Raw genomic sequence first — 9,993 nt, 5'->3', positions numbered from 1 at the left:
TTACCTGAATTCAAAGAATACAGACTTAAGTCTCCATGCATTGATGGCAAACACTTAAACCAGGCAGGAGCCCTCTCCCCAACCTCGGGGCAGATTAAAACACAATACACAAATCAATGATTGGTTGAGAAGATATTTATGGAAGAGAAAGAGCAGGACAGCTGGAAGTGAGGGACAGAATATAAATGGACTGGAGATGTGTGTGTGTGTGTGTGTGTGTGTGTGTGTGTGTGTGTGTGTATGTGTGTGTGTGTGTACATGTGTATCTGTCTGTATGAACTGTGCTGTGCTGTGCTGTAGTGTGTGTCTGTGTGTGTGTTTGTGTACATGTGTGTGCAAGCCAAGTACTTGCGATGAACAAGATAGAGGTGAGGCTCCTCTGGGTAGAAGTGGCTCAGAGTGAAGATTCTATAGGGTGTGCTTAAATGGGCCCAGCCTGAGATTTGTACCATAGGCTACATCTTGTCCAATACCTCCTTATTTCCACCACCTTAATTTTGTCCTCAAATGCTTCTGAAGCATGTGCTGGTCCCACATTGCTGTCCCCTTCCAGGGAAGAAATAGACTACCTAGACTTTAAGGCACCTGCCTGGGCCAGAGAGATAGCTCAATCAGAAAAGCACTTGCTGCAAAAGCGTGAGGACCTGAGTTTGATCACCAGAAGCCACATAAAATTCTGTATGTGGTGTTGCACGCCTACAGCTCCAGTGCTGGGGCGATGGAGACAGGAAAGTCCCCTGGGATTTGCTGGCCAGACAGTCTAGAGGAATTGGTAGGCTTCAGGTCCCAGTCAGAGACTGTTAAACAAACAAACAAACATGGTGCTGATGACCTGACTCAGCAGATAAAGGTGCTTTCCATGCCTCTTAATTACTTTCCAATTTTTGTGATAAACACTGGAACCAACATCAATTATAAAAAGAAAAGCATTTTATTTGGAGGTCATGGGCCCAGAGGGTTAGAGGTCATGACCCTCACGTAGCTGAGAGATCACATCTTGAGCCACAAGTATGAGGCAGCTAACCGGGGATGGAATGAGCCTTTGAAACTTCAAAGCCCACCTCCAGTGACAAATGTCCTCCCTAAAGGCCACATCTCCTAATCCTTCCCAAACAGTTCCAGCAACTGGGGACCAGGCACTCAGATAGAGGAGCCCATGCGGACATTCTCACTCACACCACCGCGCCATGCTGTTTACCACTTTAGTTGGTGGCATGAACCTGAGAGAAAGGGGCCTAAGCGAACATGAGGTAGACTAAAGACTCAAGCAAGAGGCAACTTTCTTCAGAGCATCCGACAATTTATAGTCTGAGGGCTAAGAAGAGTCACCTGAATAAAGTGTACAATCACAGGGACAAGGCCACACATGGTAAAACCCTGTTTTTCCATAGAGGTGTGTGAATAACAACAAGTGAAGTGAACTCACTCCTAGTCACTACACGTGGGAAGAGCACAAAACACAATTCCAAGAACAAGTCTGTGTTTTGAAGGAGCTGAGGTCATAAGACTCTTGTCTTGTTTTCCTAGTTTTCTCACAGGGACTCAGAACTCTTGGACTGTGTTCCAACCCCATGCAAGTTGGTGACTTGAATTTGGTCCCACACAGTGGAATAAAAGAACCGACTCCATCAACTTTCCCTTATGAAGTGCCCGTGCCCCTCCCCCAACTGTCATACATTAAAAGAAAAAAAAAAACCAGTGTGGATGGCACCTGAGGAGAGAGTACATCCAAGGTTGATCTCTTTACATTCAGGTAACAATAAACCTGCAAACTCATACACAGACAAGCACACACATGCACATATACACAAGGAGCCTAGAAGACGGTGCATACATAACTCCCCAAAGCAGAAGCATGATAAACCACATGCATTTTTATTTCTGGTAATATAGCCTATTATTTACTCAGGCAATACTGATGAAATCACTTAGATTTATAGACCAATTTAGATGTTTTTAAATGATTTTTCCATTAAATCACAGGCAGTTATGTATCTATGTTTGTCTATTGACTTGGATTAGAAAGGATTTAAAAATGCCCTTAAGATATAAAAATAAGAAAAATACAAATTACATAAGAAACAGAAAGCAATCCTTAAGGATAGACAATGTTTAGTTCAGACTGGTGAGAGGGCTCAATGGCTAAAAATGCCTGCTGCCAAAGTCTGAAGACCCAAGTTCAATTCCAGGATAGAGAGGCTCACACAGTAGAGGAACCAGCTCTCGCAAGCTGACCTCTGACCTCCACCAGCATGCCAAGGTACACCCAACCCCAAATCACAGAATAAATTCCCAGGAATGTAATTTTTTAAAAATGTAAACAGCAAAATGTCTAGTGGGGGCAAGTGGCTGAGGAGATGGTAGTGCTGGAGGGTGGGTAGCTGGGTGGTGGAGTTTGGATTGTGGGGAGCAGAATGGGTAGAAATGTTCCTGGTCATGGCTGAGGGGAAGTGGGTGTGTTGGTAGAAATGGTGGTGACAGAAGCAACAGGGGTTCATAAGCGGGGCAACCACAGGAACAGAATACAAGCCAAGGAGGTATGTCCCGAAAGAGGTGAAGGGGGAAGGTGAAAATAAAGCAGTAGAGTTGGAAGGAAATGTTAACAGGGCTTGGGGTGTGGCTCTGTGGGTACAGTGCTTGTCTAATATGCATACGGTCCTGCATTACAGCCCTGGCACCCCACACACCGGGTGTGATGACACACATTTATAATTGGAGCACTCAGGAGGATCAGAAGTTCACGGCTAGCCTCAGCTACATAGAGGGTTTGGGGCTAGACTGGGCTACATGAGACTCTGTCTCAGAAAACAAGAAATAAGATACCCCCCAGAACCTCTTTAAGGTGTTTTTTCATTTTCATAGATTGAGCAACTGAGCATTTTGGGAAAGGGGGTTCGATGCTGATGCTGATGTTTGTGGTCTGAGCTGTTGACTACTACCCACGGTACTGGCCTGTCTCTGGGTCTCTGTGTGCTACCCACAGAACTGGCCTGTCTTGGGTGTCTATGTGCTACCCAGAGTACTAGCCTGTTTTGGGGTGTCTGTGTGCTACCCATGGTTCTGGCCTGTCTTGGGGTGTCTGTGTGCTACCCACAGTACTGGCCTGCCTATGGGTGTTTGTGTGCTGTTCCATGCTTCTGCTTTTTCTCTGCTATGAATGCTTCCTCTTTATATCCCCAGTCATATGATGCCCACGCTGGCTGTCATACATGCCTTCATGCTTAGCTCTCTCCCCTTCCTGGACATCAGCACGCATGGACCCATCCTCCATCTATTTAGCTTCTTCATCTTTGTTCATCTTTGGCTTCTTGTAACATTCGACCTGTTGCTTTCATTAATACAATTTTATGTTTTTATTTCTTTTCTTGAGGAGAGGGGCCACCTACATGGTCAAGGTCCCTTTAGGGCTTCTGATGAGACAGAAAAGGAGAGAGGAAGAGAGGGAGAGAGGGAAAGAAGAGACTGGGTCGGGGCGAAGGAGAGAAAGAGAGAGAGAGGGATGTGTGTGCGTGTGTGTGTGTGTGTGTGTGTGTGTGTGTGTGTGTGTGTGTGTGTGTGTGTGTGTAGGTCAGAGGACAATCTTGTGTGTCATTCCTTAGGCACCATCCACTTTTTGACTTTTTGTAGATCCTCTCAGGGCCTGGAACTTCACCAAGTAGACTCCCCAAGGGTCCGCTTTTAACCCCCACCCATCTTATCATTTTTGGGAACTTAAATGTGTCCTATTGCTTATGACTTAAAAAAATTATGTTGTGTGTGTACATGCACATGTTTCTGGGTGCCAGTGTATGATAGTGTGCCCACTGCTCTGAATAAAGTCCAAAATGTTGCTAAGGTTTAATAGTAATTGACTAGTCCTTTAAGACTTATTATTTAAATTACTTTTGAATTACATGTATATATGCATGTGTATATCTGTGTATGGGTATGTACATGTGACTAAAGGTACCTGAGGAGTCCAGAAGAGTGTGTCAGATCCCCTAGAGCTGGGGTTACAAGTGGTTGTGATGTGAGCCACCTGATCTGGGTGCTGGGAACAAAGCTCAGGTCCCTAGGTTTTTTCAAATGTGGTTTCTGGGGCTTGAACTGGGGTCCTCACATTTGTGAGGCAAGCACTTTACCAAATGATCTATCACTTCAGTACCAGGAGATGCTTCTTACTCAGCCAGGCACAGCTGTGAGCCTGGGACAAATTAACCTGGGCTTTAGGGGTTGAGATTGGAATCCTAACTGCAGGTAAAGCTTGAGAATGACCCCTCCTCGCCTGGGCACTGACCTGAGCAACGCTGCAAAACCATTCTCCTCAAACAAAATGAGTGAGAAATGTCCCTCTAGCGTGTCACATCTCATGGAGATTTTAGGAAATCACATATGTTGGCATTTATACCAGTGCCCAAGAAAATAGGAATGTTGCACACATGCGTGTGTGTGAATATGCTTGCCTGGTGCATGTGGAAGCCAGAGGTTGGCTCCTGGTAGCTTCTTTTACTTTTTAACTTCTTCTTTGAGACAGGGTCTCTCACTGACTCTGGAACTTGTATTTTGACTAGATTGGCTGGCCAGGGAGTAGCAGGGACCCACCGCTCTCTACAACTCTAGCCACTAGAATGACAGGTGCCAGCACTGTCAGGCTTGCATGACAAGTGCATTGCCCATGGATACATCCCCCTGGCCACACTCTCCTTTTTAAACTTTGATTTTTTCCCTCCTTGTGGTGTAAGTGAATCTCCCGACTCTTACATGCAATCGAATGAATGGGCTGTGAAGAACACGTGGTAAATATGTTTGCACTTACGGGCTGCAGGAGTGATGGGCCTTTTTTCCTTTGCCTTTGTTTATAGGAATGTCGATATTAAGGACTTTTTCATATAGGATGGGCTTCAGATTGTAAATTTGCTAGTAAAGTTTTTATGTGCTTACAATATGCCACTTGTGGAACTTGTACTATAGCCTCAAATCTAACCTTTCAAGGGGAAAGAGAGAAGATTCCAGAAGCAAACATATGTAGCTTTTGTCCAAACTGGTCAAGGACTTTGTTGCTGTCTCAGACGTGTGAGGATGCTCATGACTCTGAATAAAGTCCCAAGTGACACAAAGGCTGACTGCTGACTGGCTAATTCTTTTTTTTTTTTTAAGATTAATTTTTGTTATTTTTATATTATTTTGAATTTAAATGTGTGTATCTCTGTGTTAGTATGTGATGTGTGTGAATGCAGGTGCCCAGGGGCACAGAAGATGGAGCTAGAGTATAAGCTGCCAAATGAGAGTGGTCGGAACCAAACTCAGATCCCCTGCAAGAAGAGCCACATCTTCAGCCCCATAGCTGGGTAATTATTGCATCTGTTGATGTTCTACATGCCTATTAAAAATTTCAACACGTTGACTGAAATCGCATGGCTCACAGCCTTTACCATCGCAGTAAACAGCAGCAGGATGTTTGTCCTGATTCAGTGACCACGGCTTCTCATCTCAGCCTTGGGTATCAGCGATGCTGTCCTGAACAATGGCCGTAGGTTATGGGCACTGCCCTTCGCCCAGATTTGATTACTGCAGATGGTACTGTGGAAAAGCGAATATATATATATGACTCTGTTTGCAAACGGGTCTTGATGCTCAGTTCAGAATGTGCAAAGCGATGCAGCACGTTTTAAAGTAACTCTTATTGACCTCAAAAATTGTAAGCTAAAAGCACTTGAGTTCATTTAAAAAGTAATTTTATTGAGTTAATGGTGGGTGCAAAGAATTAAATCAATAGAAACCCCACTTGCCATTAAGTTAAAAACACTTTATTAGCTGTGTTGTTTTAAATTTAACAATGTGTGTTCTCCCCTGTTCTGTCTTCTTCATAACGTTTCATCCCAGCCTCGGGTTAATTTGCTGCTTTTTTTTTCTCTTTTTGGCTCTTGATGTGGGCCTTAAAATACGGTTGTGGCTGTGGTGGTGCATACCTAAAATCCCAACACTCAGGAGGATGAGTGAAGAGGGTTTCAAGTTCAAAGCTAGCTTGAGCTATAGGAAGAGATGCTGTGTAAAATATAAAGCAGGCCTAGGTATTATTAATTTATTATTAATTATTTTCATCACTGTGATAAAATACTCTGACCGAAGTGACTAAGGACAGAAGTGTTGCTTTTGGCTCACGGTCTGAAGGCACGGCCCATCATGGCAGGGCAGGCACAGCAGCAGGCGCACAAGGAAGGCAGCTGATAATGTCATTTCATCGGGTAGGTGACAATTGGCTGTGACTCTAGTTCTAGGGGATCTAATTCCCTTTTTTTGGCCTCTGTGGGCACTTATACTCATGTGTACATACACACACTTGGACACACACACACACACACACAGAGAGAGAGAGAGAGAGAGAGAGAGAGAGAGAGAGAGAGAGAGAGAGAGAGAGAGAGAGAGAGCAAAAAAAAAAAAACCTGAAAATAAAATCTTTAGAAAAAGAATACTCAATGATAACAATAGGTTTGATTTCTTGAGTATTTTTTAAAAAATCTCCCAGGCACAAAGATAGGTTCTTCCTTTACATTTATAGCTCTATCGTAAGTTGCAGCCCAAATAAAGGTACATTTTTATAGCCCCTATTTGGCAGGAATGGAAACTCAGGTTGAGTGTGTGTCTGTCTTCCACAGGGGAGAGGTGAGTGGGGCTGGCAGTGTGGCCACAGAGACTTACCCATCAACACCTCTCCCTCTGCTGTTCTGACCTCTAGAACCCTCCCCATGCTATTACTGAGTGCATTGTCTAATTTAGAGTTTGGTTTTCGTCAAAGAGCGCTACAGCATGGCAGTGCCCCAACTCAATCAGAGGGCAGGCCTCCTACAGTGAGTGCAGACTTGCTTATTGGACTAAAGAACCTGGCAACTTCTTAGAAAGAGGTTGCTACTATTACATCCACGACACTATTGCAACAGTGGTCATAGCTTGTCAGGCCAGTCATTACTGTAGCTCAAAGGGTTCACAGCTGGGTAAGACTAATGATTACCTTTTTCCTCAAGTAGCAGGCTTGGCACTTTCCAGCACTGAGAAGACTAGTCAGTGGGGGTGAGCTACCAGGTGAGTGCCAGCCTGATTTTTTCATATTCTATGGTTTAACACGTCTTCAGTTATAGTGTCTTACTGTCATCGCGGGCAACAGCAATAGCTTGTAATACTTGGGGGTAGGGTGGTGTCTATGGGATCTCACTGGACAACAGCTCAAGAAGAGATAACCCATTCTTGGCACTGGGCTTTTTACTTGTTAGCCTGTGGTGATGTCTAGGTGGCACATTGTCACCCTGTCATGGGATAGCTCCATCCATGTGAAATATTTTTTTTTTACATTTATGTACTTTTAGAAGTTTATACAGTAGTATGTTTCTATATGACTCTTTACTGTTAGTTATCCCACCCTTTCCATATTCTTTCCTCTACCCTGCACTCCAATTTCCTTTCAGTTCTATTATTCCTCCTCACCGTTTTATAACACCATGTTCCATCTCCCTTCCCTTGTAAGGCCCCCACCCCCCAGAAGCCGGCACCTTACCAGTTTATTGACCTCTACAGATGGTCCGAACAGAACATATACAGCTAAAGGTTCAAAGCTGACAGTGTACATAGAGATCTGTGTACATCCTCTTGGGTGGCGTGGTTAGGATGGCGTCTGCAGGCTAAAGGGATAGTCTAGATGGCCACGTGTTCACTGTGCAAGCATGGCAACCTGCATTTCGTCCTCAGCACTCACGTTCTGAAAAGCCAGATCTGGTGGCGCCATGTTTATCATCCCAGTTCTGGGGAGGTGGAGACAGGAGGATTCCTGATTATTGGTCATCAGATAGCCTCGGTAAATTTGTGAGTTCCAGGTAAAGGTGAGAAACCCTGTCTCAAAAACAAATACACCGACCAGGCGGGTAGTGTTTGTGAGAAGCAACATCCAATTGACCTCTACATGCGCAGGCACATCCATACTTATATATGCACCTACACACACGGAAGCATGCTCGTGCACATGTGCACACACACACACACACACACACACACACACACACACACACACACATACATGCATGTGCGCGCACATGCTTCTAGGGAGGTTATGGTCTTGGGAAAGAACCATGTGCTGCAGTGCAGCCTTCAGTTCCATGCTTTTCTGAAGGTCCCCAGCCTGGTCTCTGCAGGCATCAGGAATGATTCTGCCTACCTGGGATCAGAACTCCATGGAAAGAGGATGCTGCAATTGTAGCAGTAGGGGTGGCAAGGCCGGCCTTGCAGGATAGACTCTCCGCTGGGGGTTCCCGTGGCCAACTCACAGGATGGTGTTTCGGGGCTAAAGCATTCCTAATGAATTCACGTATTTTATAATCCCAAGGGTAGGGTCATAGACCATATCACCTGTTCTTGGAGGCTGCCAAGCAGGAAAATACATCTGTGAAATCCACACGTGCCAGGAGAGAAAACGAAGCCTCGTGATTGCAATTGTTTCCCAAGAACCTTTGCAGCCAGAAACCCACTTTAAAGAGGAAAATGAAGGCATGGTCACCAGAGGCAGCTTCTGAGGTCTGTCCTAGAGTCTCCTGCACATATATCAGTTTCAGTTTCCCCTGCAGGCATGGGCTGGGGAGGCAAGGCCCTTGCGTACTGTGAAATGTAATAAAGCTGGTTTGGTTCGGGTGTCCGTGCTCTGTGACACCTGCCTATGTGTTACACGGATGGCATGATGCAACTGTCTGGGAATTCGTGTGTGACCCTGCGTGTGTACTGATGCCAACTTACCCCATAGTGGGTGGGCACAGCACAGGCAGGGCTGTGCTGGCTTATCTTCCCCTCTTTGGTCATGGGGAGCTCTCACACTGACTAAATGACAAGACAAAGTGAGGCTGTTGATCTGAAGTATTTAAAGATCTCTAAAATTCCAGGTCTTTCTCTGTCCTTGCAACCTTCATAGAAATGCATGCACCTCCCACACCTGCACAGGCATCAGCACGCGCGTGTGCACACACGTGTACTCACACACACACACAGACACACACATGCACATGGACACACACACACACCACTAGCTTATGAAGAAAACCCCCAAGTATTCATTAATAGGTAATGGATAAAAAAACATGGAATACATCATAGACAAATATCAGAATTATGTTATATAAAACATGGCTGTTTGCAGTATGATTCTATGTATATAACAGTCTGGGAAAGTCACAGGTATTGGGGAAATGCTGCCATGAGGAAAGGTTTTCAGCTCAGTCTCAGGAGTATCTTGTGGTCTCCATGAAGCATGCTGGCAAAGAAGTGCTAATAGAGAGCTAGTGTTTGTTGCATTGTGATCTATTTTGCACATTATAGTTTTGTTTCTTTGAAAAATATGTTCCATTCTTGAGGAAGGAAGTTCCTCTGAAGCTAAGGAAGCTAAACTGGACAAAGCATTAGAGCAACAGCAAGGAGCCTGCCAAGTGTGTATCTCTGTGGGACAACTGTTAAAATGCATGGCATTACAGGGCAGCAGTTTTTCGTGGAAAAGCTGCTCAAGTGCATGGTCCACAGGACGGCCATTCAAATGCATGATTCACAGGCAAGCCACTCAAATGCATGGTCCACAGGACAGCCATTCAAATGCATGGTTCCACAGGACAGCCACTCAAATGCATGGTTCCACAGGACAGCCACTCAAATGCATGGTTCCACAGGACAGTCACTCAAATGCATGGCCCACAGGACAGCCACTCAAATGCATGATTCACAGGCAAGCCACTCAAATGCATGGTCCACAGGACAGCCATTCAAATGCATGGCTCCACAGGACAGCCACTCAAATGCATGGCCCACAGGACAGCCATTCAAATGCATGGTTCCACAGGACAGCCACTCAAATACATGGTCCACAGGACAGCCACTCAAATACATGGCCCACAGCACAGCCACTCAAATACATGGCCCACAGGACAGCCACTCAAATACATGGCCCACAGGACAGCCACTCAAATACATGGCCCACAGCACAGCCACTCA

This window comes from Acomys minous (assembly GCF_964271855.1).
Source record: "Acomys minous genome assembly, chromosome: 1".
Lineage (NCBI taxonomy): Eukaryota > Metazoa > Chordata > Mammalia > Rodentia > Muridae > Acomys > Acomys minous.
The sequence above is the reverse complement of the archived record's forward strand: the minus strand, read 5'-3'. Positions refer to the sequence as shown.